The following is a 23,838-nucleotide window of genomic DNA, read 5'->3' as shown; positions in this document are numbered from 1 at the left end:
GTTTCACTCCCTACACCATTATTTGCAGCCCGCTCCATTTCCCTATGTACAATTACCAAATTACTACTTCAAACATTAGTTAATTCATTACACGGTGGCGCTAACACACTGCTTTCGTCTTCCCTGTCCCTTTGGAGCCTAGTATTACGTTTTTCACACGCCATTATTGTCACAATATTTCACACGACAACACAGAAAAGCGCAATTTGAAGAGCAAAATAAGAAAACACATTAACATAGCATTGAAAATAATATCTCGTTAATTGCAAGCGCAGCTGCGAAATACTTGGTGCAAATCTACATGCATGCCACAACTGTTTTACTGTACAAGAATGAAATACTACAACTACAAAGGAAATTCTCTCTACAATTACGCGCTAGCAATAAACAAAGGCTGCACTAATTGCACAAACTACAAGAAAAAATCAGAAGATTCCAGTGAGGTATCCACGGCTAAGGGTCGACATATTAAACGTCTCCTTAGAATAATTATACAAGACTGTGCTTAAACTGACACACAATATTTTTAGCACAACGCAATCTGACTTTCAAAAACCCTACAAAAGAATGGCCCTGACTAACATTAACCTATACCTTTCACAAATCACTTACCTCACCAAAAATCTTCTTTACTCGAACTACTGCAATACACCGAGCGCCACTACTGCCAGCTAAATAAAAGATTCAAACTAAGGAAGGCACTAACTACTGAGAGGCATAGTTAGCAAATGAAAGATTTTAATAGAGAACAAACAATGTATTTACCATAATAGTCATCAAAAGTCATAATATATATAGCAGTTCATGACATCCAGTCTTACAAATTTCAAAACTCCGCCATTTCTCTCCCCACATCAACCACTGCTGGTGGCACACCTCCAACTGCGCAACGCTAAGCGCTGTTAACATCCAGCTGCCCAACACTACAATGGCAGACAACAATGCAAACTAGCCACAGACCACACACGGCACAGCCAGTGATTTTCATACAGAGCGCTACGTGGCGTTACCAATAAGAAAACCTAAATAGCCTACTTGCACAAGAGTTTACATGTATAAAAGGTCATCTGTCTAGTCATGCAGCAAGTAATTTGAAAAGTACATAACGGAAGAAAGTACTTACCAAGAGAAAGACGATGCATAAAGAACCGCACCCTTCATTGTTAACTGTTGTGTAATTAATGCCACCTTTCCAGCATAAATTTGAGGCCGTGTGAATATCGGCTCACACCAAATCTACCCGAAGAGCTTGCTGAAACATCACAGAAGCAGGAAATGTTACTAGATTTTACTTATGTAAAAGGTCACAATGGGGTATAGGAATCAGGAAAGAAATGGAACCCAGCGTAGTTGCAATAAGGTATGTAAACGAACGACTGATGTGGATAGATTTGACAGTGTCTAGCAAGAAAATTAGGATTGTGTCAGTATATTCGCATTGTGAAGGGACAGATCAAGATAAGATGGATAGTTTTTATGATGCACTCGGTGATGCAGTTGTTAGAGTAAAGGACAGTGTTCTGCTCTTGGGTGATTTTAATGCCAGAATTGGAAATCGAACAGAAGGGTATGAAAAAGTTATGGGTAAATTTGGAGAGGATATGGAGGCCAACAGGAACGGGAAACAACCCTTGGATTTCTGTGCCAGTATGGGCTTAGTAATCACAAACTCCTTTTTAAAATAAGAACATTCACCGGTATACTTGGGAAGGCAGGGGAACCAGATCTGTCATTTAATATATAATAACAGATAAGGAATTCAGGAAGGCTGTGAGGGAGACACGTGTATTCAGGGGATTCTTTGATGACACTGATCATTATTTAATCTGCAGTGAAATTGGGATTGTGAGGCCGAAAGTGCAGGAGTTCAGGTCCATGTGTAGGAGGATAAGAGTCGAGAAACTTCAGGACAAGGAAATCAGGCTCAAGTACATAACAGTGATCTCAGAAAGATACCAGTTAGTTGAATGTAGTCAATTACAGTCATTGGAAAAGGAATGGACAAGGTACAGGGACACAGTACTAGAAGTGGCTAAAGAATGTCTTGGAACAGTAGTGTGTAAAGGTAGGATGAAGCAAACAGCTTGGTGGAATGACACAGTCAAGGCAGCCTGTAAAATGAAAAAGAAGGCATATCAAAAATGGCTACATACTAGAGCTCAGATAGACAGAGAAAGTTATGTTGTAGAAAGAAACAAAGCCAAACAGATAATTGCAGCATCCAAGAAGAAATCTTGGGATGACTTTGGAAACAGGTTGGAGACTTTGGGTCAAGCTGCTGGAAAACCATTCTGGAGTGTAATTAGCAGTCTTCAAAAGGGAGGTAAGAAGGAAATGACAAGTATTTTGGACAGATTAGGAAAACTGCTGGTGAATCCTGTGGATTCCTTGGGCAGATGGAGGGAATATTTTGAAGAGTTGCTCAATGTAGGTGAAAATACGATCAGTAATGTTTCAGATTTCGATGTACAATGGGATAGGAATGATGATGGAAATAGGATCACCTTTGAGGAAGTGGAGAAAATTGTCAATAGATTGCAGTGCAATAAAGCAGCTGGGGTGGATGAAATTAAGTCGGAACTCATCAAATACAGTGGAATGTCAGGTCTTAAATGGTTACACAGGATAATTGAAATGGCATGGGATTCGGGACGGGTTCCATCAGACTGGACGAAAGCAGTAATCACACCAATCTTTAAACATGGAAACAGAAATGATTGTACCAACTGCAGAGGTATCTCTTTAATCAGCATTGTGGGTAAAATCTTCTCAGGTATTGTTGAAAGGAAAGTGTGAGTATTAGTTGAGGACAAACTGGATGAAAATCAGTGTGGGTTTAGGCCTCTTAGAGGTTGTCAGGACCAGATCTTTAGCTTACGGCAAATAATGGAGAAGTGTTACGAATGGAACAGGAAATTCTATCTATGCTTTATAGATCTAGAAAAGGCATATGACGGGCTTCCTAGGAGGAAGTTATTGTTTGTTCTACGAGATTATGGAATAGGACGCAAACTTTTGCAAGCAATTAAAGGTCTTTAAATAAATAGTCAGGCAGCAGTTAGAGTTGACGGTAAATTGAGTTCATGGTTCAGAGTAGTTCCAGGGGTAAGACAAGGCTGCAACCTGTCTCCACTGTTGTTCATATTATTTATGGATCATATGTTGAAAACAACAGACTGACTGGGTGAGATTAGATATGTGAACACAAAATAAGCAGTCTCGCATATGCGGATGACTTAGTTGTGATGCAGATTCGATTGAAAGTTTGCAAAGTAATATTTCAGAGCTAGATCAGAAATGTAAGGACTATGGTATGAAGATTAGCATCTCCAAAACGAAAGTAATGTCAGTGGGAAAGAGATATAAACGGATTGAGTGCCAAATAGGAGGAACAAAGTTAGAACAGGTGGACGGTTTCAAGTACTTAGCATGCATGTTCTCACAGGATGGCAACATAGTGAAAGAAATGGAAGCGAGGTGTAGCAAAGCTAATGCAGTGAGCGCTCAGCTACGATCTACTCTCTTCTGCAAGAAGGAAGTCGGTACCAAGACTAAGTTATCGGTGCACCGTTCAATTTTTTGACCAACTGTGTTGTATGGGAGCGAAAAGTGGGTGGATTCAGGTTACCTTATCAATAAGTTTGAGGTTACAGATATGAAAGTAGCTAGGATGATTGTAGGTACTAGTAGATGGGAGCAATGGCAGGAGAGTGTCCACAATGAGGTAATCAAAGAAAAACTGGGAATGAACTCTATAGATGTAGCAGTCAGGGCGAACAGGCTTAGATGGTGGGGTCATGTTACACGCATGGGAGAAGCAAGGTTACCCAAGAGACTCATGGGTGCAGCAGTAGAGGGTAGGAGGAGTCGGGGTTGACCAAGGAGAAGGTACCTAGGGGATCATGGAGGAATTTTATAAGGGGGACTATGCTCCAGAGTGAACTCTGAAAGACATAATCAGTCTTAAATGATGATAATGATGACATGCCTGGAGAAACGGAAGAATCACAATATGATAACTGCTATAAATGTTCAATGTGGCCACCATTTGCTGCATGCCAAACATCAGTGCGGTGGCCAAACTCATCCCGCACATGTGAAAGCCTATCTGATTTTACTGGGTACACAGCAGCAGTGATCTGGTTCCACAGACCGTTCAGAGTGATTGGCAGATGCGGAATGTAAACAGCGTAACCCCATAAAAAATAGTCGCAAGGTGGGAAATCAGGAGATATCGGTGGCCAGAAATGCAGCGTCAGAACATCATGTCCCGTGCGACCGATCCAGCACTGAGGAAGGGAGTCATTCAAAAAGCCTTGTACATCATGGTGCCAATGGGGTGGAGCTCCATCCTGTAGGACAATGAAGTTCAAAATGGTTCAAATGGCTCTGAGCACTATGGGACTTAACTTCTGAGGTCATCAGTCCCCTAGAACTTAGAACTACTTAAACCTAACTAACCTAAGGACATCACACACATTCATGCCCGAGGCAGGATTCGAACCTGCGACCGTAGCGGCCGCGCGGTTCCAGACTGTAGCGCTTAGAACCGCTCGGCCACCCCGGCCGGCTGAAAATGATGTCCTGGGAATCTTCCATAACCTTAGGAAACAGCCATTGTTCAAACATGTTCAGATACGTGATTCCCATTACAGTTCTTTGCGCAAAGATAAATGGTCCATAAACCTTTGTACGAGATATAGCACAGAAAACGTTGATCTTCGTTGAGTCTCTTAGATGATGCAGTGGTGAATGTGGATTTTCCATACCCATATGCGAACATTGTGTCTGTTGACTTTTCCACTAAGGTGGAATGTCGCTTCATAACTAAAAATTACACGCTGTAGCAATGCGTCATCCTCTATCTTTTCTAGCACATAACCACAAAATGCGAAACGTTTCTCTTAGTGATTGGAGTTGAGAGCCTGCACAAGTTGTAATTGGTAGGGCTTGTACAGCAAACGCCGTCTCAGCACTTTCCAAACAGTTGGTTGAGGTATTCCAAGTTATAGTCTGCCTCTATTGGTAGACTTACTGGGGCTGCGCTCAAAACTTTCTTGAATCCGTCGGAATTATTCTCTAACACGCGCGGTCGGCCTGTGCTTTTTCCTTTGCACACACTTCCAGTCTGTTTAAACTGTTTAAACCAACGGCTAATGCTTTTGCGAGTTGGTGGTTGAATACCGAATTCCTGCTGCACTGCAATTTGCGACTCACTTTTCGAGAACTCAGGAACGCTGAAAACCTTGTGCTCCACAGTCTCCATCTCACAACTGACAGTGAAATAGAATGACGGCCCTATTGCCGCGAGAACTCTACCGGCCGCTTCTGAAACCAGCACCGCCCAGCCGCCGCCACGCGGAAAAAACTTTGAAACTACCTCTTTTCGTTGGTACAATGCTTATCCATCATTTAGAATAACTCTGTACTTCATAATGTCTGTAGTCGCCGCGGTGTCTGTTCCCCTGGACATGCTTGCATGTGCAAAGGAACTTAGTACCGCAATCAGAATAACAGAGGCACTGCAATATCCTTTCTTCATTTATTCGGTTTCTTTCCTTCTGGCGCCAGGTCTTGTTATTCTCAGCGACAAAGCCCCGAACTCCATAGCCCATTTACGCCTCTGTTATCGCTTAGCAGTTTCATTAATTGTACGGTATTAATTATCCGCATTAGGATAAACAGCACAAATATCAACGTGACGTAGTTTTCAACAATACAGAGGCCTCTTCAGCGTCCCATGCCGTAACTTAGCAACAGTATCAACGAGTCGAAAGGCGAGCAACACGGATGTTCCTGTCTGCGTTCAGCAAAACCTTTAAAAAAATCGTGAAATGCAGTAGCAGCACGGATAACAACAGCGGTCTTTGGTAAGTCATCAACCAGCATCTGATTTCTGCTAATCCTTCGCGGCCCCAACAAAGGCGTCAAATCGATTGCACCTTTCTGCGGCCGTGTAACAGTAATTCTACCATTATGTATCTTTAATGAATGTAGAGATCTTTGGCAGAGAGGTTATATTGAGGGCCATTCAATTTTGCAAACCAGTCGTCCATACTGTCTGTCATGATTCATCTAATGCAGTTCGCATTGCAGAAACATTAATTTTATAAATCTTGTAATTACAGTAAGATCGGGATACTACAGATTATAAGTGCTCCTAGGAAGCCGCCATGCCAAGTACATACAGTATTCGCTCGTTTAAATAACGTCCGACAAGTTAAGGAAATCGCTGAGCTGTTTTGAAACACGTTTTCTACGGACCTATCATGCGAAATAATACATTTTTATAAAAATATTTCACGGATTACAGATGGATTTCAGGAGTTAAGTTCTATTTTGAGTCAATTCTTGTGTCCGATTCCTCCTGTCAGCTTTGACCAATGACATCAAGTTTGACACCATGAGTTCACGATTCGAAGGATGTATGTGATTTGTTGTTAAATATTATCTGTGGTTGCCTTAGTACCTGACATAACGTTGTTGTTTATTACAAATATGTCACTGTTTCCGAGGCTGTTGTTAGGCAGGAACTTTGAACAGATTAAACTGCTGCGAGTGAATCAAGTAGAAATCGTATTTGTAATCTTCGTCCTCGCAAATGTATATCTACCTTTTTCCGTATATGGCACGACATGGCATATTTTCAGAAGGTAGTTTTGCTGCGTGTGAAATGATATGCAGTTATGTTGATTTGGCTTTTTTTCGAATGTGGCACGGTTTCCGAGTATAAGGTTAGGCAGGAACCTAAGAGGACAGCCATATAGGTCGATTCTAGGCCTTCATTCCTCAGTTCGTTATTTTTCGTGATTTTTTTAAAGTGTTTATTTTTATTTCTTTCAGGGCTTTTTTCCTCTAAACACGTCAAGTCTAGTTATCGATGGCACGTTGGTTATTTTTCACGTTTTTTCCAATAGCATAGCAAGCGATACAAAAAAAGTGAAATTCTCAATGAAGTAATTAACAGTCGGTAAAAATCACGAAAAATAAAAGAACGTGGAAACGACAATCGGAATGACGCCACGCACGGAAATTCTCAAGGACTACACACCGCACACCTACAACAGCAATGGTAGTACAAAAGTAACACAAAAATCATGTAACGAATCACTGCATACACCTACTGTGGATTCTTTTAGAATTTTCATGTTTGGCACCGCTCTAATTGTCGATTCCAAGTTCCTTTATTACGTCATTTTCATTAGGTGTGTACTGCCAATTCCTTTATGACTTCCCTCTGTGGTATCGCTTCCTTTTCTGCAGCAAAAATCTGATAAATAGCAACACAACAGGTGAATAAAACAGACTACCAGCTGTAATTAATGGTGGTTTCCAATTAATCTTAAACAGGGTCCAACGGATTTAAACCAGTCATCTTCAGAAGGATACGAAACTTCGCATTAGCAACAGTTAGTAAAGCGATCTAACATTTTCACATGAAATGTGTCGGTAACGATCTGTACATCCATTTGTAGAAGTTAAGGCCGCTAAAACGAAGGGCTTGTCACATTGGTAAAATCAATCACATAAAATTCCAGACCATGTTAAGAGCTACATGTCCACTAGAATTTCTGTGTCGGCATGTAGGTCTTAACGTGGTCTGGTATTTTATGTGATTGATTTTACTGATGTGACAACCTCTTCATTTTAGAGGTCTTTAACTTTTACAGATGAATGTTCAGATCGTTGCCAACACATTTCATGTAAATATGCTAGATTGTTGTACTAACGGACTGTGTGCTAATATGAGGTTTTTGTCTTTCTGAAATGACGGATTTAAATCCTCTGAAACCATGATTAAGGTTAACTGAAAACCATTCATTGCAACTCGTTAGCTTAGTCACATGTTATTCTGTAACCATCGCTGAAGCGCAGCTGTATTCAAAATAAATAGCAAACCTTGGAATCGACAACCAGAATTGACCGTGAGAGGAATTCTGTTTTGATTTCTCTTTATTTCCAGCTTATGTTCTACTTGCGTTTCCTATACGATACTATTTTGCGGTTAGTTTGTCCCTCACTTTCCAGCGGTAGTTCTCTTAAGTTAATTATTTATTATTAAGAATTAACCGTTCTTCCACAATACTGCAAGTTTACTAGGCGTGAAATTTGAAGATCGTCTGTTGTTCTTTCATTTAATCGCGTAAACTGTGGTAATAACTGAAGCACTGAGAACCATAAGGGCCCCAAAAACATATAAAGTTTTCAGAAAAATAGATATTTCTGAAAATCAAAGTCGTTGACAAACCACCAGTCTGAGAGGTTTGACTTTTTTTTTTAACCAAGTCTCAACATCCTATATTTCCTCTAAAAATCGTGTACCCACTTGATGCTATGAAAATTAATATTTAGGATTATAATTACTGTTAATCCACAACAGCTTCATATGAACGTTAGTGGTTGTAGTGTATTTTTTACTGTAGTTTACTTCATAATTCATGTAAAACTAGAATCAGAACATAATGAACAGATACTATATAAATGCACCACACGCACATATATGATGTGTCCCAACACTTCACGTTCCTCGGTATTATCATTTCCATTAAGCGCATTCTCTGACTTGTTGTTCAGATAAAATTATGTATTCACTTTAGACATGATATCTCGTAGTTTCGTTAAGTCTACGTATTTCAGGTTTGACGTGGTTATTTTATTAAGTCTCTGTAATTCAAGCTCGATCTTTACCTTCCTCCTTTGTACACTATACGTATTTTGCAAGGTCTCTACGAACTGTGGGGAAGTAACAAACTTTGGTCTCCCCAGATATGACTTGAAGAAAATGATGGCCTCCCACGACTTCATTGTGGTATATGTTACTTTAAGCGACAATTCATGGGAACCTTCATCATAGTAAAATTTCTGAAATAAACTCGTTGCTTTGTAATTAATTACGTGAACTGCGATGGTATTTTATCGTATGTATATGTATTATCATTTTTCCTGTGATAATTTACGAATAAGCTGCGAGAAAAATATTTGTTTTTGCCAGTTTAGGCTATACGCCCGTTAAGGCTTTACATCTAAGAACGGATAGAAGAGTATAGTAAATATTAGTTTTTAGTGATTTTTATCCACTACACAGTTTATTCATGCTACTTAAAACGAAATTTGATTGGAAAGGAAATACACTGCTGGCCACCGTAAATGCAACACCCTGAAGGAAGCATCCGAATCAAGTGAAATTTACACCATGAGTTTGCAGCGATGAGATATGCATCTGATTAGAATTTCAGCGCAGACGCACATCACGCGCGCCTGTGGCGCCACCTCATAGCGCCATTTAAGGCTTGGCGATTTCGACGAGTGTACGTTCGGCACGTGTGTTTACCTTGTGGTTGTTTCACAAGACGATCAGTTATGCCTCGTAGACAACAGCGAACAGCTTTTGATCAAGTATCCGAGTTCGACAGAGGAAGGATAGTGGCTTACCGAGATTGTGGATTATCATACAGAGAAGTCGCTAGTCGTGTTGGACGAAACCAAACAACTGTAATGCGGATATGTGACCGTTGGATGCAGGAGGGTACGACGGACCGACGTGGTCGATCGCATTCACCTCGGTGCACCACTGAACGTGCTGATAGGCAAATTGTGCGCATGGCAGTGACGGATCGCTCAGTGACATCCCGAACCATAGCACAGCACATTGCGTCTGTAACGCATCATCCAGTCAGTGTCTGCGCGTACCATTCGACGCCGTTTACAGCAGAGTGGTCTGTCCGCAAGACGTCCATTGCTTCGTCTATCATTGACACAGAACCACAGACGTCTCCGTCGCCAATGGTATGATGACAGACGGATGTGGACGGCAGAATGGAATGACGTTGTCTTTACTGACGAGGCACGCTTCTGTCTGCAGCACCACGATGGTCGGATTCGAGTGTGGAGACACCGTGGTGAGAGAATGCTGGATAGCTGCATTATGCACCGCCACACTGGTCTTGCACCAGGTATAATGGTATGGGGCGGTATTGGATATTACTCTCGCACGCCTCTAGTACGCATTGCCGGTACTTTGAATAGCCGGCGCTACATATCCGAGGTGCTGGAGCCAGTTGTCCTTCCTTATCTTCAGGGCTCGGCCACAGCCATATTTCAACAGGATAATGCGCGACCACACGTGGCACGCATTGTCCAAAGGTTCTTCGTCAATAACCAGATTGAATTGCTTCCCTGGCCGGCACGCTCTCCGGATCTTTCGCCGATAGAAAACATGTGGTCCATGGTTGCTCAACGAGTGACCCAGATTACATCCCCAGCTGCCACACCAGATGATCTTTGGCAACGTGTGGAAGCTGCTTGGGCTGCTGTACCCCAGGAACACATCCAACGTCTCTTTGACTCAATGCCGAGACGTGTGGCAGCGGTGATCTCCAACAATGGCGGCTAGTCTGGCTACTGATTTTGGCAGGAACCACACGTCACAGACGTCTGTAAGCGTAATCATTTGATACCTGGTCAACATGTTATCTACAAAATAAATTTTGTTGTGCTACCTCTTGCCTTTCTTGGTGTTGCATTTACAGTGGCCAGCAGTGTATATAGAGAAAATAGATATCGCCGTGTTTTTGCAGCTGGTTTGCTGAAGCTTGGCCACGCGAGCACATGCACTCCAACGAGCAGAACTTGGGTTTTACAGCAGGGAGGACAGTGCATATAACACACTAAAATTTACAAAGTCGGCTATTTTGTAATCCAAGACTCTCATAAATTTTGGTCAGTGATATGGCCTGAACTGCCCATCGAGCAAACTCTGATGAGATAGACGACATTATCAGAAGATTAGACCAAAGGAAGCCGGCCGCGGTGGCCGATCGGTTCTGGGCGCTTCAGTCCGGAACCGCGTGACTGATACGGTCGCAGGTTCGAATCCTGCCTCGGGCATGGATGTGTGTGATGTCCTTAGGTTAGTTAGGTTTAAGTAGTTCAAGTTCTAGGGGACTGATGACCTCAGATGTTAAGTCCCATAGTGCTCAGACCCATTTGAACCATTTTTAGGCCAAAGTACGTAGAATTACATCCACCCAAAGGTGGCACACAGTAGGTTTCTGGGGAATGAGAAGTACAAGTCTTGTTTCATGTCCATCCATTTGAATTGTCACACATGACGACAGTGCAAGCAGAAGAGGGTGCTGACCTTCTCATAGTAACCACACGAAACTCTTAGTCTTGTCAGTACGTTGCGGTCATAATCACTGGGGAGAAAATGTGGAAAAAAACACTTACAGAAACACTATTCTGAACAGGTGAGGTTCTAACCACTTCAAAAAGTTTGTTCTGCTGCAAGGGCCTAACTACGTACAGTCTTGAGGTCCGCGGGGTAATACCCATAGTGAGTACACCTTTGTCTCCTACATACCACCTGCATGGCTACTCCACTGCGATGCCAACAAAATGTCCTCACATATTGTTTTTCGCTTCTGCATCACGCTTAGACCAAAAAATTTGTAGATGTTCTCAATTGTTTCGAAATACGGGGCTGCTTTCTGCTTAACACTTAACAACTTAGCCTCTGCAACACCTTTAAGGACTGGATTCAAACTGTGGCTCAATTCTTTTTTATACACCACTAATACCGTGTTGGCCAAAGCACTTGCTCACGTCTTGTTCCTTTCGCTCATATGCTCAGTTAACTAATTTTCGAGATCGGTTTCGCACCTGGGTGAAAGAGGTAAATCATTATATCTTAACCGCTGTATGGTTAGGAAAACAGCGGTGCCAGATCAGTCTGTCGACAGATCGGGGTTCACTAGGCATGGCCTGTGTCGCAGTAGGTATGGGAATGGGAGGGTGGCAAAACTTATAGGTGACAGTGTTGCGCGGGAGGGTGAAATCAATCATTGGGAAATTCATGTCGTAATTGGTGTTAGAGCTGCATCTTTTTTAGACTGAAGTCAGCTAATAGGTATCTCTGCTTAAGGGTAGCCTCTCTAATAAAAGATCGACATTCGAGAAAGGTTAGGTATCTAAATAACGGAGGAATTAACATATTTCATCAAAATATAAAAGGTAATAGTATTAAAGTTAGTGAAATACTTATAGATGTTGACTCTGACATTACTGATACATCAGAGCACCATTTTAATAATGTGATAATTTAGAGGTTTCTTTTACCAAGGTGCAGATTAGCATGCTATTTTTCAAGGAGCTCTTTGCGGAGTGGGGTAGTGGCCATGTACGTGGGAAATGTTATTTCATTTAAGTTTGTTGACGCATCAAAACACTGCATTGTATAGGTCTTTCAGTGTTGTGCAGGATCAGTGAATTCAGTGAAACTTAACTTTTAATTATAGTTATTTATATGTCCCCTGACTCTGATTTGAGGACATTTCTGTTCAAGCGTGAGAGAGTTCTTGGTTAGCTTTGTATGAAGTACCAGAAATTAGTTTATCTGATGAGTTTACTAGTAATTTTACAAGTGACTGTGCAATAAAAGGAATGTTGCGAAAGATCTTTTAGATTCATACGGGGTGTCCAGAAAAGGACTCCCTGATTTCAAAATTAAATATCTCGAAAACAAAGATCGATAGAGGAATGCAGTAAACGGTATGTTTATTGTGAAAGCTGTAAGAAGTTTATACAGCAGTTTGAAATAATAGTTACAAAAGCTGCTAACAAATGGCGCTGTAATCGCCATACGTAATGCCTAGTATAAATAGTGATCCGAAGCCCAAAGCGATCAGTTCCACTATTGAAACGTGAAAGGAGGATAGCGTACCGAAGGAAGAGATTAAAACCATGTACTCCATTGAACAACGCGTTTTTCTGGTGATAGAGTACCACAGGTTAGAAGAGAGTCCTACGGCAACAAGGCGAAGTGTTCAAGCACGATTTAATGTTCCAAAAGGACCCGAAGCGAAAAACATGCGTACGCTCTTCGCAAAATTTCAACGAACAGACAGCGTAACTGATGATCTAGTGGGGCATGTTGGCCGCAAGCAAACAACAGTTACGCCTGAAAATATCGCCACAGTTTCTGGAATTATTCAGCGAAATCCAATGTCATCCGTCCGTAGAATTGCATCTGAGACTGGTTTGAAGCGTTCCAGCACGCAGAAAATACTGAGGAAGAGCCTACACATGTTTCCATTCAAAATTCCAACGCACCAGGCCATACCCGTACGAGCTGTGCAACAAAGGGTTGCCTTTGCTAATCAGATGCTCACATTGATTGATAGTGAAGGATTTGATGTTGGCTGCATCTGGTTTACAGATGAAGCACACTTCCACCTGAATGGATACATGAATAAGCAGAACTGGCGATTTTGGAGTTCCGAAAAGCCATATTGGTGTGAAGCGAAAACCCCTGTATTCTCCTAAAGTTACTGTGTGGGCTGCAGTATGAAGCAGAGGCATTATTGGCCCTTTTTTAATTCGAGAAACGATCACTGGTGCACGTTACGTTGCAATTTTGGAACAATTTGTCGCCACACAGCAAGCGTTAGAGGATCGACCAGGTACTGAATGGTTTATGCAAGATGGAGCACGACCACATCGGACCGAACAAGTGTTTCGCTTTCTTGAAGTATACTTCGGGAATCGAGTCATTGCTTTGGAATATCCCAAATTTACTGGTGCAAGCTGGATTGGCCTCCATATTCGCCGGATTTGACTCCCTGTGACTTTTTTTTGTGGGGCACAGTGAAAGACATGGTCTACCCGAAGCATCCAGCCACGCTGGACGAACATTTTGAAAACATTGTGATGTGATTGTTTGCAAAGATTGTTTTCATACGATTATTTCACTTATGAATGCTGATATGAGCTGTACAGCGTACAGCGCCATCTATTAGCAGCTTTTGTAACTATTATTTCAAACTGCTGTATAAACTTCTTACAGCTTTCACAATAAACATACCGTTTACTGCATTTCTCTAACGATCTTTGTTTTCGAGATATTTAATTTTGAAATCAGGGAGCCCTTTTCTGGACACCCTGTATGATCTGATGCATACTACATACTTTCTGACCAGAGTGCAGAGGACGATAGCACAACCATAGATTAAATGTTTGTTCATTCTTTATTGCTAGAAAGACATTCCGTTAGTGAAAGAGTGAATAGCCTTTCAGACCATGACGCACAAATTAAAATAGTGAAAGAAATATGTGCATACATAAATGTTAAATACAGCTGCAAACTATTTAGAAAAGGCAACAGAGACTTTTTCCAGCTTTCTTAAAGAACAAAAGCGGCACTACGTTTATAGTGCTGATGACATAGACGATAGATAAATATAAAGCTTTCCTCAACCAATTTCTCATGCTCTTTGAAAGTTCCTTTCCATTAGAACGTTCAAAACGGGGCACAGGCAACCTAGGCGGCTTTCTAGTGGGATAAGGTTATTATGTGGAACAAAATGGGAATTATATAATGTTAGAAATGGTCACAATCGAGCTGCAGTAGCCCATTACTGACACTCCTGCAAAGTGCTTAAAATGTTATCAGGAAGGTAAAAAGCATGCGATTTGCAAATAGAATAGCTAAGTCTAAGGAAAAAATTAACCAATATGGTCGGCAGTGAAGGAAGCCAGTGAAGTGAAATGAGCAAGTCAAGGTCGAGGATATAAAGCCAGTATGTGGTAAAAAAATGTTTCTGTTACTGGTAAGTCAGATATATATACAGTATTTCACAATCACTTTCTCAATATAGCAGGCGCATTAAATAAAAACTTAGTTTCTCAGGGGAATCACATAACCCTCTTAGAAATATACTGCACTCTGAAATACACCTCCGTGATAATGACAAGAGGGAGACTGAGCCAATAATTAGAACTCTGCAGACTAACGGGTCTCATGGATTTGATGGGATACACAGCAGTGTACTAAAGCAGTCTGCTGCATAAGTTACCCCAGGACTTAGCCATTTCTATAATTTTTGTTTTAGGAATGGTCAATTTCCTGAAAGATTAAAGTATTCGGCGATGATATCGCTTTATAAAAAAGTAGAACGTAACGCTGAAATTTTAGACCGATTTCTATGTCACTGGTGTTTGCTAATGTTAGCCAAAAAGCTGTACATTAAAGGTAATTCATCGTTTCAGTTCACACAATTTGCTGTCAAACGATTAGCTTTTAGAAGTAGTTTAACAACTGAAATCGCAGTATTCTCTTTTCTCTGTGAGAAACTGGACGGATTAAACAGAAGTTCGAGAACACTAGGCGTCTTCTTTGAGTTTACTGAAGTTCTGGATTGTGTTGGCCACATAATACTAATGCATAAGGTAGAAGATAGTGGAATACGATGAGTAACCCACAATTGACTCCACTCATACTTTATGAACGTACAACGATACGTCACATAGTCACAGTAATTAGAACGGCAATGACACGGAATTTGACTGAGGTTATATATATATATATATATATATATATATAAACCGTAATATGACTGGTGATTTTCTGTTTACTGATGGTACGATCTTGGTAGTGAAGGATGTTGAGTGCAACGCAGGCAAAGTATCAAATAGTGCAGTTCAAGACGTAAGTCCATTGCTTGTAAGAAAAAAATATGCTAAATTACAAAAGACCCTATTTTAGAGTTTCTAGCATGCAATTCGACTAAAACTGACATTTTGATTTCATAGAATGGACGTATGATTAGAGAATATGAGCAGTCCAAATTTCTAGATGTTTGAATAGATGGTAGGCTGACATGGAGAGCCCAAGTTCAGGATCTTGTTCGGAAACTTAATGCTGCTATATTCACCATCAGAACAGTCTCTACAGTAAGTGATAGTCTAACACGGAAATTAGTTTACTTTGTTTATTTTCGTTCGCATATGACTTGTGGTGTTATATACCCATTCTCAAAGGGTATTTTTGGCTCAGAAATGGGAAGTTAGAGTTAAATGTGGTACACATTCGTGAATCTGTTATCGGACCCCATTCAGGAGTCTCGGAATTCTGATACTGGCTTCAATATACATTTTCTTTAATGTCGTTTGCTGTTAACAGTAAGAGCTTATTCCCGAGGAGTAACAACGCTCTCCTTCTCAATTAATACTGGACAGAAATCCAATCTGCATTTGGATCGATCTCCTTGTCTCTTATGTAGAAAGGTGTGCAGTATTCTGGTGCATCAGTTTTCAATAAGCTACCATGAAGAACTTTTCTCATGGGTCACGCCTTCTCTTATATTGTTAATTATGGTAATTTTTGCTCAGCAGCTTGTCACCTGAACACGATTCGTGTAAATGATGCCTCGTTCATTGACCATAGAGATTTGCTTCTAAATTTGGTCTACTGAACTAGAGGTCTAAAATAAAATAAAAATAAATAAATTACTCTGGTTACTTAAACATAGCGAAAGATTTGTCTCGACTGGTCCATTTTACTATTTTTTCCATTTTCTGTCATATTTTAATGTTTCATTTAATGTACACAGTTATCCTAAATGTTGGATCCATTTTCAAAACTTCGTATTTATTCAGGTACAAATACAAAATGAACAAGCTTTATACCAATGAAAAGAGGAAATTTCAAAGTTTTTTCGTAATGTTTGATATCAATTTAATAAACTTAATAATTTGTAATTAATTAGTTTTTAATAATTATTTAATAATTGGAAATGTGATAACTGACGAAATAAATCTCGGATGAACAGCCTGGTGTGAGTGTACAAAGTACACAATATTTCGGCAATCGACTTGTTGCTATGTGCTGCCAAGGGATGGTTGGCGTGAGGCATATATCAGATTCCCCCTCCCTCACCATGGAGGTAGAATCGGACGGGATGCTCCCCTTCTTGGATGTTACCGTCAAACGACGAGATGACGGCAGGTTGGGGCACAGCGTGTATGGAAAGAAAACTCACAACCACTTATACCTACACGCAGATAGCTGCCACCACCCTGCTCAGATGAACGGCGTGCTAAAAGCTCTTGTACAAAGAGCTCGTGCCCTCTCTGACGAGGACAGTCTCCAACAAGAATTGGCCCACCTGAAGTCCGTGTTTCTGAGGAACGGTTATAAGGAAAGGCAAATCCGGGATGCTCTACGTCCGACACTCGCAACACAACCGGGGGAAACTAATGAAAAACCTGAGGATAACACGACCATAGCATTCATTCCATTTTGTGGGGCTTTATCGGGAAAAGCTGGACGCATTTTACGCAAATATCAAGTAAAAACCGTGTTATGCTCTCCAACTGAAACCAGTGCACTTCTTGGCAGTGTTGAGGACGACCTCGGTTTACGTAAATCAGTGGTTTACAAAATATCGTGCCAATGCGGTAAGGAATACATAAGTCAGACAATTCGCACCATTGAAGACCGATGCCGTGAACACCAACGGCACACGAAATTGCAATAGCCTAATAAGTCTGCTATCAGCGAGCATTATCTGTCAGAACCGGCCGGTGTGACCGTGCGGTTCTAGGCGCTTCAGTCTGGAACCGCGTGACCGCTACGGTCGCAGGTTCGAATCCTGCCTCGGGTATGGATGTGTGTGATGTCCTTAGTTAAGTTAGGTTTAAGTAGTTCTAAGTTCTAGAGGACTGATGACCACAGAAGTTAAGTCCCATAGTGCTCAGAGCCATTTGAACCATTTTTTTACCTGTCACAACTTCACAGCATGGATTATTACAAGATCAAGGTCCTGACACAGACTTCGAAATATTGTGACTGTATGATGAAAGAAGCTATAGAGTTCAGAGTAAGAAAACCTGAACTGAATCGTGACAGCGGTTATTCCCTTAACCAAGCTTGGGAAGCAGCCATTACCCGGATTAAGAAGAAGATAGAAATATCCCAGAATGTACTGACTTCGAGGGCAGGGGGAGGAATCTCCGAAACGCCGCCGGCAAACTTCCCTGGGCTCGGACCTACGAGGGAATACCCAGACTGGGCGTCGAACCCCGGCGCAGACGGCCGAGAGAACACCCGCGGCGCGAATGGTGGTGGGAGCGCCCGAGGGAGGGGGAGGAGCAATCTGATATATACATCACGCCTGCCGCCCCTTGGCAGTACATCAGCACACCTGCTGATGGCAAAAAGGTGATTGCCGAAATATTGTCTCCTTTGTACACTCACGCCAGGCTGTTCAGCCAAGATTTATTTTGTCATGAAATACGCCTGGAGAAATTGAAGAATCACATGTGGCCACCATTGGCTGCATGGCAAACATCAACGCAGTGGCCAAACTCATCCCGCACATGTGAAAGCCTATCTGATTTTACTGAGTACACAGCATCAGTGATCCAGTTCCACAGATCGGCCAGAGTGATTGGTAGATGCGGAATGTAAACAGCATAAGCACATAAGATATAATTGCAAGGTGTGAGATCAGGAGAGCTCCGTGGCCAGAAATGCAGAGTCAGAACCTCATGCCCCATGTGACTGATCCAGCACTGAGGAAGGGAGTCATTCAAAAAGCCTCGTACGACATGGTGCCAATGTGGCAGAGCTCCATCCTGTTGGAAAATGAAGTCCTGGGAATCTTCCATAACTTTAGGTTCAAAATGGCTCTGAGCACTATGGGACTTAACATCTGGGGTCATCAGTCCCCTAGAACTTAGAACTACTTAAACCTAATTAACCTAATTAACCTAAGGACATCACACACATCCATGCCCAAGGCAGGATTCGAACCTGCGACCGTACGGTTGCGCAGTTCCAGAGTGAAGCGCCTAGAACCGCTCGGCCACACTGGCCGGCCCATAACTTTAGGAAACAGCCATTGTTCAAACATGTCCAGGTACATGAATCCCATTACAGTTCTTTCCGCAAAGATGAATGGCCCATAAACTTTTGTACGGGATATAGCACAGAAAACGTTGATTATCTTTCCTAGCACATAACCACAAAATGCGAAACGTTTCTCTTTGTCATTGGAGCTGAGAGCCTGCACAAGTTTTAACTGGTAGGGCTTATACAGCAAACGCCGTCGCAGCACTTTTCAAACAGATGGTTGAGGTATTCCAACACATCGACTGGCTCTATTGGTAGACTTACTGGGGCTGCACTCAAAACTTTCTTGAATCTGTCGGACATTATTCTCTGACACACGCGGTCGGCCTGTGCTTTTTCCTTTGCACACACTCACAGTCTGCTTAAACCAAAGGCTAATGCTTTCGCGCGTTGGTGGTTGAATACCGAATTTGGTACGAAATGCCTGCTGCACTGCACTTTGCGACTCACTTTACTAGAAATCAAGAACGCTGAAAACCTTGTTCTCTACAGTCTCCATCTCACAACTGACGGTGAAACGGAATGACGGCCCTATTGCCGCGAGAACTCTACCGGCCGCTTCTGAAACCGGAATCGCCCGCGCGCCAAAAACTTTGAAACTTCCTCTTTTCATTGGTACAATGCTTGTTCGTTTTGGACATGTGCTTGAATAGATACGAATTTTTGAAAATGGGTCCATCATTTAGAATAACATTGTATTTCATAACGTCTGAAGTCGCCGCAGTGTCTATTCCTTTGGAAATGCATGCATGTGCAAAGGAACTTACAAGGGAACCTCCCCATCGCACCCCCCTCCAATTTAGTTATAAGTTGGCTCAGTGGATAGGCCTTGAAAAACCGAACACAGATCAATCGAGAAAACAGGAAGAAGTTGCGTGGAACTATGAAAAAATAAGCAAAATATACAAACTGAGTAGTCCATGTGCAAGATAGGCAACATCAAGGACAATGTCAGCGAAGGAACGCCGTGGTCCCGTGGTTAGCGTGAGCAGCTGCGAAACGAGTAGTCCTTGGTTCAAGTCTTCCCTCAAATGAAAAGTTTAATTCTTCAGTTTATGTGACAAACTCTTATGTTTTTATCACTTTTTGGGAGTGATTATCACATCCACAAGAAAACCTAAATCGGGCAAGGTAGAAGAATCTTTTTACCCATTCGCCAAGTGTACAAGTTAGGTGGGATGACAACATATTCCTGTCATGTGACGCACATGCCGTCACCAGTGTCGTATAGAATGTATCAGTCGTGCTTTCCTGTGGAGGAATCCGTTGACATATGACCTTGCGATCAAATGTTTTCTATTCCCATTGGAGAGGCACGTCCTTTCGCCTACTAATCGCACGGTCGCACGCTTTTGCGGTGCGGTCGCAAAGCACAGGCACTAAACTTATTACAGTGAACAGAGACGTCAATGAACGAACGGACTCGAGGGAAGACTTGAACCAAGAACCTCTCGTTTTGCAGCTGCTCACGCTAACCACGGGACCACGGCGCTCCTTCGCTGACGTTATACTTAATGTTGCATATTTTGCACATGGACTACTCAGTTTGTATATTTTGCTTATTTTTTCATAGTTCCACACAACTTCTTCCTGTTTTCTTGATTGACCTGTGTTCAGTTTTTCAAGGCCTATCCACTGTGCCAACTTATAACTAAATCTGAAGGGGGTGCGATGGGGAGGTTCCCTTGCTAGTACCGTAATCAGAATAACAGAGGCACTGCAATATCCTTTCATCATTTATTCGGTTTCTTTCCTTCGGGCGCCAGGTCTTATTATTCTCAGCGGCATAGCCCCGAGCTTCACAGCCCATTTACGCCTCTGTTATCGCTTAGCAGTTTCATTAATTGTACGGTATTAATTATCCGCATTACGATAAACAGCACAAATATCAACGTGTCGTAGTTTTCAACAATACACAGCCCTCTTCAGCGTCCCATGGCGTAACTTAGCAACAGTCTCAACGAGTCGAATGGCGAGCAACACGAATGTTCCTGTCTGCGTTCAGCAAAACCTTTAAAAAATCGTGAAATGCAGTAGCAGCACGGGCAACAACAGTGGTCTTTGGTAAGTCGTCAACCAGCATCTGATTTCTGCTAATCCTTCGCGGCCAGAACAAAGGCGTCAAATTGCACCTTTCTGCGGACGAGTAACATTATTTATCTTTAATGTATGTAGAGATCTTTGGCAGAGAGGTTATATTGAGGGCCATTCAATTTTGCAAACCAGTTGCCCATACTGTCTGTCACGATTCATCTAATGCAGTTTGCATTGGAGAAACATTAATTTTATAAATCTTGTAATTACAGTAAGATCGGGATACTACAGATTATAAATGCTTCTAGGAAGCCGCCATGCCAAGTACATACAGTACTCGCTCGTTTAAATAACGTTCGACAAGTTTAGGAAATCGTTGAGCTGTATTGAAACACGTTTCCTACGGACCTATCATGCGAAATAATACATTTTTATAAAAATCTTTCATGGATTACAGATGAATTTCAGGCGTTAAGTTATATTTTGAGTCAATTCTTGTGTCCGATTCCTCCTGTCAGCTTTGACCAATGACATCAAGTGTGACACCATGAGTTCACCCTTCGAAGGGATGTTCGTGATTTTTTGTTAAATGTCATCTGTGGTTGTCTTAGTACCTGACATAACGTTGCTGTTTATTACAAATGTGTCACTGTTTCCGAGGCTGTGGTTAGGCAGGAACTTTGAACAGGTTGAACTACTGCAAGTGAATCAAGTAGCAATCGTATTCATAATCTTCGTTCTCGCAAATTTATATCTACCTTTTTCCGAATATGGCATGTTTTCAGAAGGTAGGGTTGCTGCGTGTGAAATGATATGCAGTTATGTTTATAATCTTGGTTGTCAGAAAGATTTTGCTTTTTTTTCGAATGTGGCACGGTTTCCGAGTATAAGGTTAGGCAGGAACCTAAGAGTATATAGCCATATAGGTCAATTTTAGGCTTCTTTCCTCGTTTCGTGATTTTTCTTTGAGTGTTTATTTTTATTTCTTTCAGGGCTTTTTTCCTCTATACAAGTCAAGTGTAGTTATCGATGGCAACGTCTGCTATTTTTCACGTTTCTCCAGTAGCATAGCGAGCGATACAAAAAAGTGAAATCCTCAATGAAATAATTAACAGCCGGTATAAATCCCGAAAAATAAAAGAATGTGGAAACGACAATCAGAGTGACGCCACGCACAGAAGTTCTCAACTACTACACACTGCACACCTACAACAGCAACGGTAGCACAAAAGTAACACCAAAAACCACAATCGTGTAACGAATCACTGCATACACCTACTGCGGATTCTTTTATAATTTTAATGTTTGGTACCGCTCTAATTGTTGATTCCAGGTTCCTTTATTACGTCATTTCCATTAGGTGTGTACTGCCAATTTCTTTACGGTTCCACTCTGTGGTATCACTTCCTTTTTCTACAGCAAAAACAGGTGAATAAGACAGACTACCAGCTGTAATTAATGGTGGTTTCCAATTAATCTTAAACATAGTTTCAACGGATTTAAACCAGTCTTCTTCAGAAGGATAAGAAACTTCGCATTAGCAACAGTTAGTAAAGCGATCTAACATTTTCACATGAAATGTGTCGGTAACGATCTGCACATCCATTTGTGGAAGTGAAGGCCGCTAAAACGAAGGGCTTGTCACATTGGTAAAATCAATCACATAAAATGCCAAACCATGTTAAGAGCTACATGTCCGCTAGGCTTTCTGTGTCGGCATGTAGCTCTTAACGTGGTCTGGTATTTTATGTGGTTGATTTTACTGATGTGACAACTTCTTGATTTTAGGGGTCCGTAACTTTTACAGATCAATGTTCAGATCGTTGCCGAAAAATTTCATGTGGATATTCCAGATTGTTGTACAAACTGACTGTGTGCTAATATGAGATTTTTTGTCTTTCTGAAATGACGGGTTTAAATCCTCATAAATCATGATTAGGGTTAACTGAAAACCATTTATTGCAACTCGTTGGTTGTCTTAGTCACCTGTTTTTCTGTAACCATTGCTAAAGTGCATCCGTATTCAAAATAAATAGCAAACCTTGGAATCGACAACTAGAATTGACCTTTATAGGAATTCTGTTTTGCTTTCTCTTTATTTACAGATTATGTTACTATTTATTTCCTTTTGCGGTTTGTTTTTCCCTTACTTTCCAGCGGTAGTTCCCTTAGGTTAAATATTTATTATTAAGAAATACCGTTCTTCCACAATACTACAAGTTTACTATGCGTGATATTGTAGTGAACTTTAAAGGTCGTCTGTTGTTCTTTCATTTAATCGCGTAAACTGTGGTAATAACTGAGGCACTGAGAACGATAAGGGCCCCAAAATCAGATTTAAGGGTTTAAGAAAAATAAATATTTGTGAAAATCAAATTCGTTGATAAACCACCAGTCTGATAGGCCTGACTTGTTTTTTAACCAACTCTCAACGTCCTATGTTTCCTATAAAAATCGTGTACCCACTATATGCTATGAATAATATTTAGGATTATTATTATTGTTAATCCACAACAGTTTCATGTAAAGGTTAGTGGCGGTAGTGTATTTTTGACTGTAGTGTAGTTTATAATTAATGTAAAACTTGAATCAGAACGTAAAGAACAGATACTATATAAATGTACCAGACGCACATATATGACGTAGCCCAGCACTTCACGTTCCTCGATATTATCATTCTCATTAAACGCATTCTCTGGCTTGAGGTTCAGATAAAACTATATGTTCACTGTAGACATGATATCTAGTAGTTTTGTTAAGTCTACGTATTTCAGGTTTGACGTGGTTCTTTTATTAAGTCTCTGTAATTCATGGTCGATCTTTACCTTCCGCCTTTGTACACTATACATATTTTGGAAAGTTTCTACGAACCGTGGGGAAATAACAATCTTTGGTCACCCTAGATGTACTTGAAAATGATAGCCTTCTACGACTTCAGTGTAGTATGTGATACTTTAAACGACAATTCATGGGAACTTTCGTCTTAGTAACATTTCTGAAATATACATTATTGCCACGAACATCAAATTTTGGTTTGGCAGTGAGGTCTGCTGTATTCTTAGATGTTCTTAAATCCTTTGTGTCCATTTTACGATCTGCAATGCTGACATCAT

The sequence above is a fragment of the Schistocerca piceifrons genome, chromosome 3, assembly GCF_021461385.2.
Source record: "Schistocerca piceifrons isolate TAMUIC-IGC-003096 chromosome 3, iqSchPice1.1, whole genome shotgun sequence".
Taxonomy (NCBI): domain Eukaryota; kingdom Metazoa; phylum Arthropoda; class Insecta; order Orthoptera; family Acrididae; genus Schistocerca; species Schistocerca piceifrons.
The sequence above is the reverse complement of the archived record's forward strand: the minus strand, read 5'-3'. Positions refer to the sequence as shown.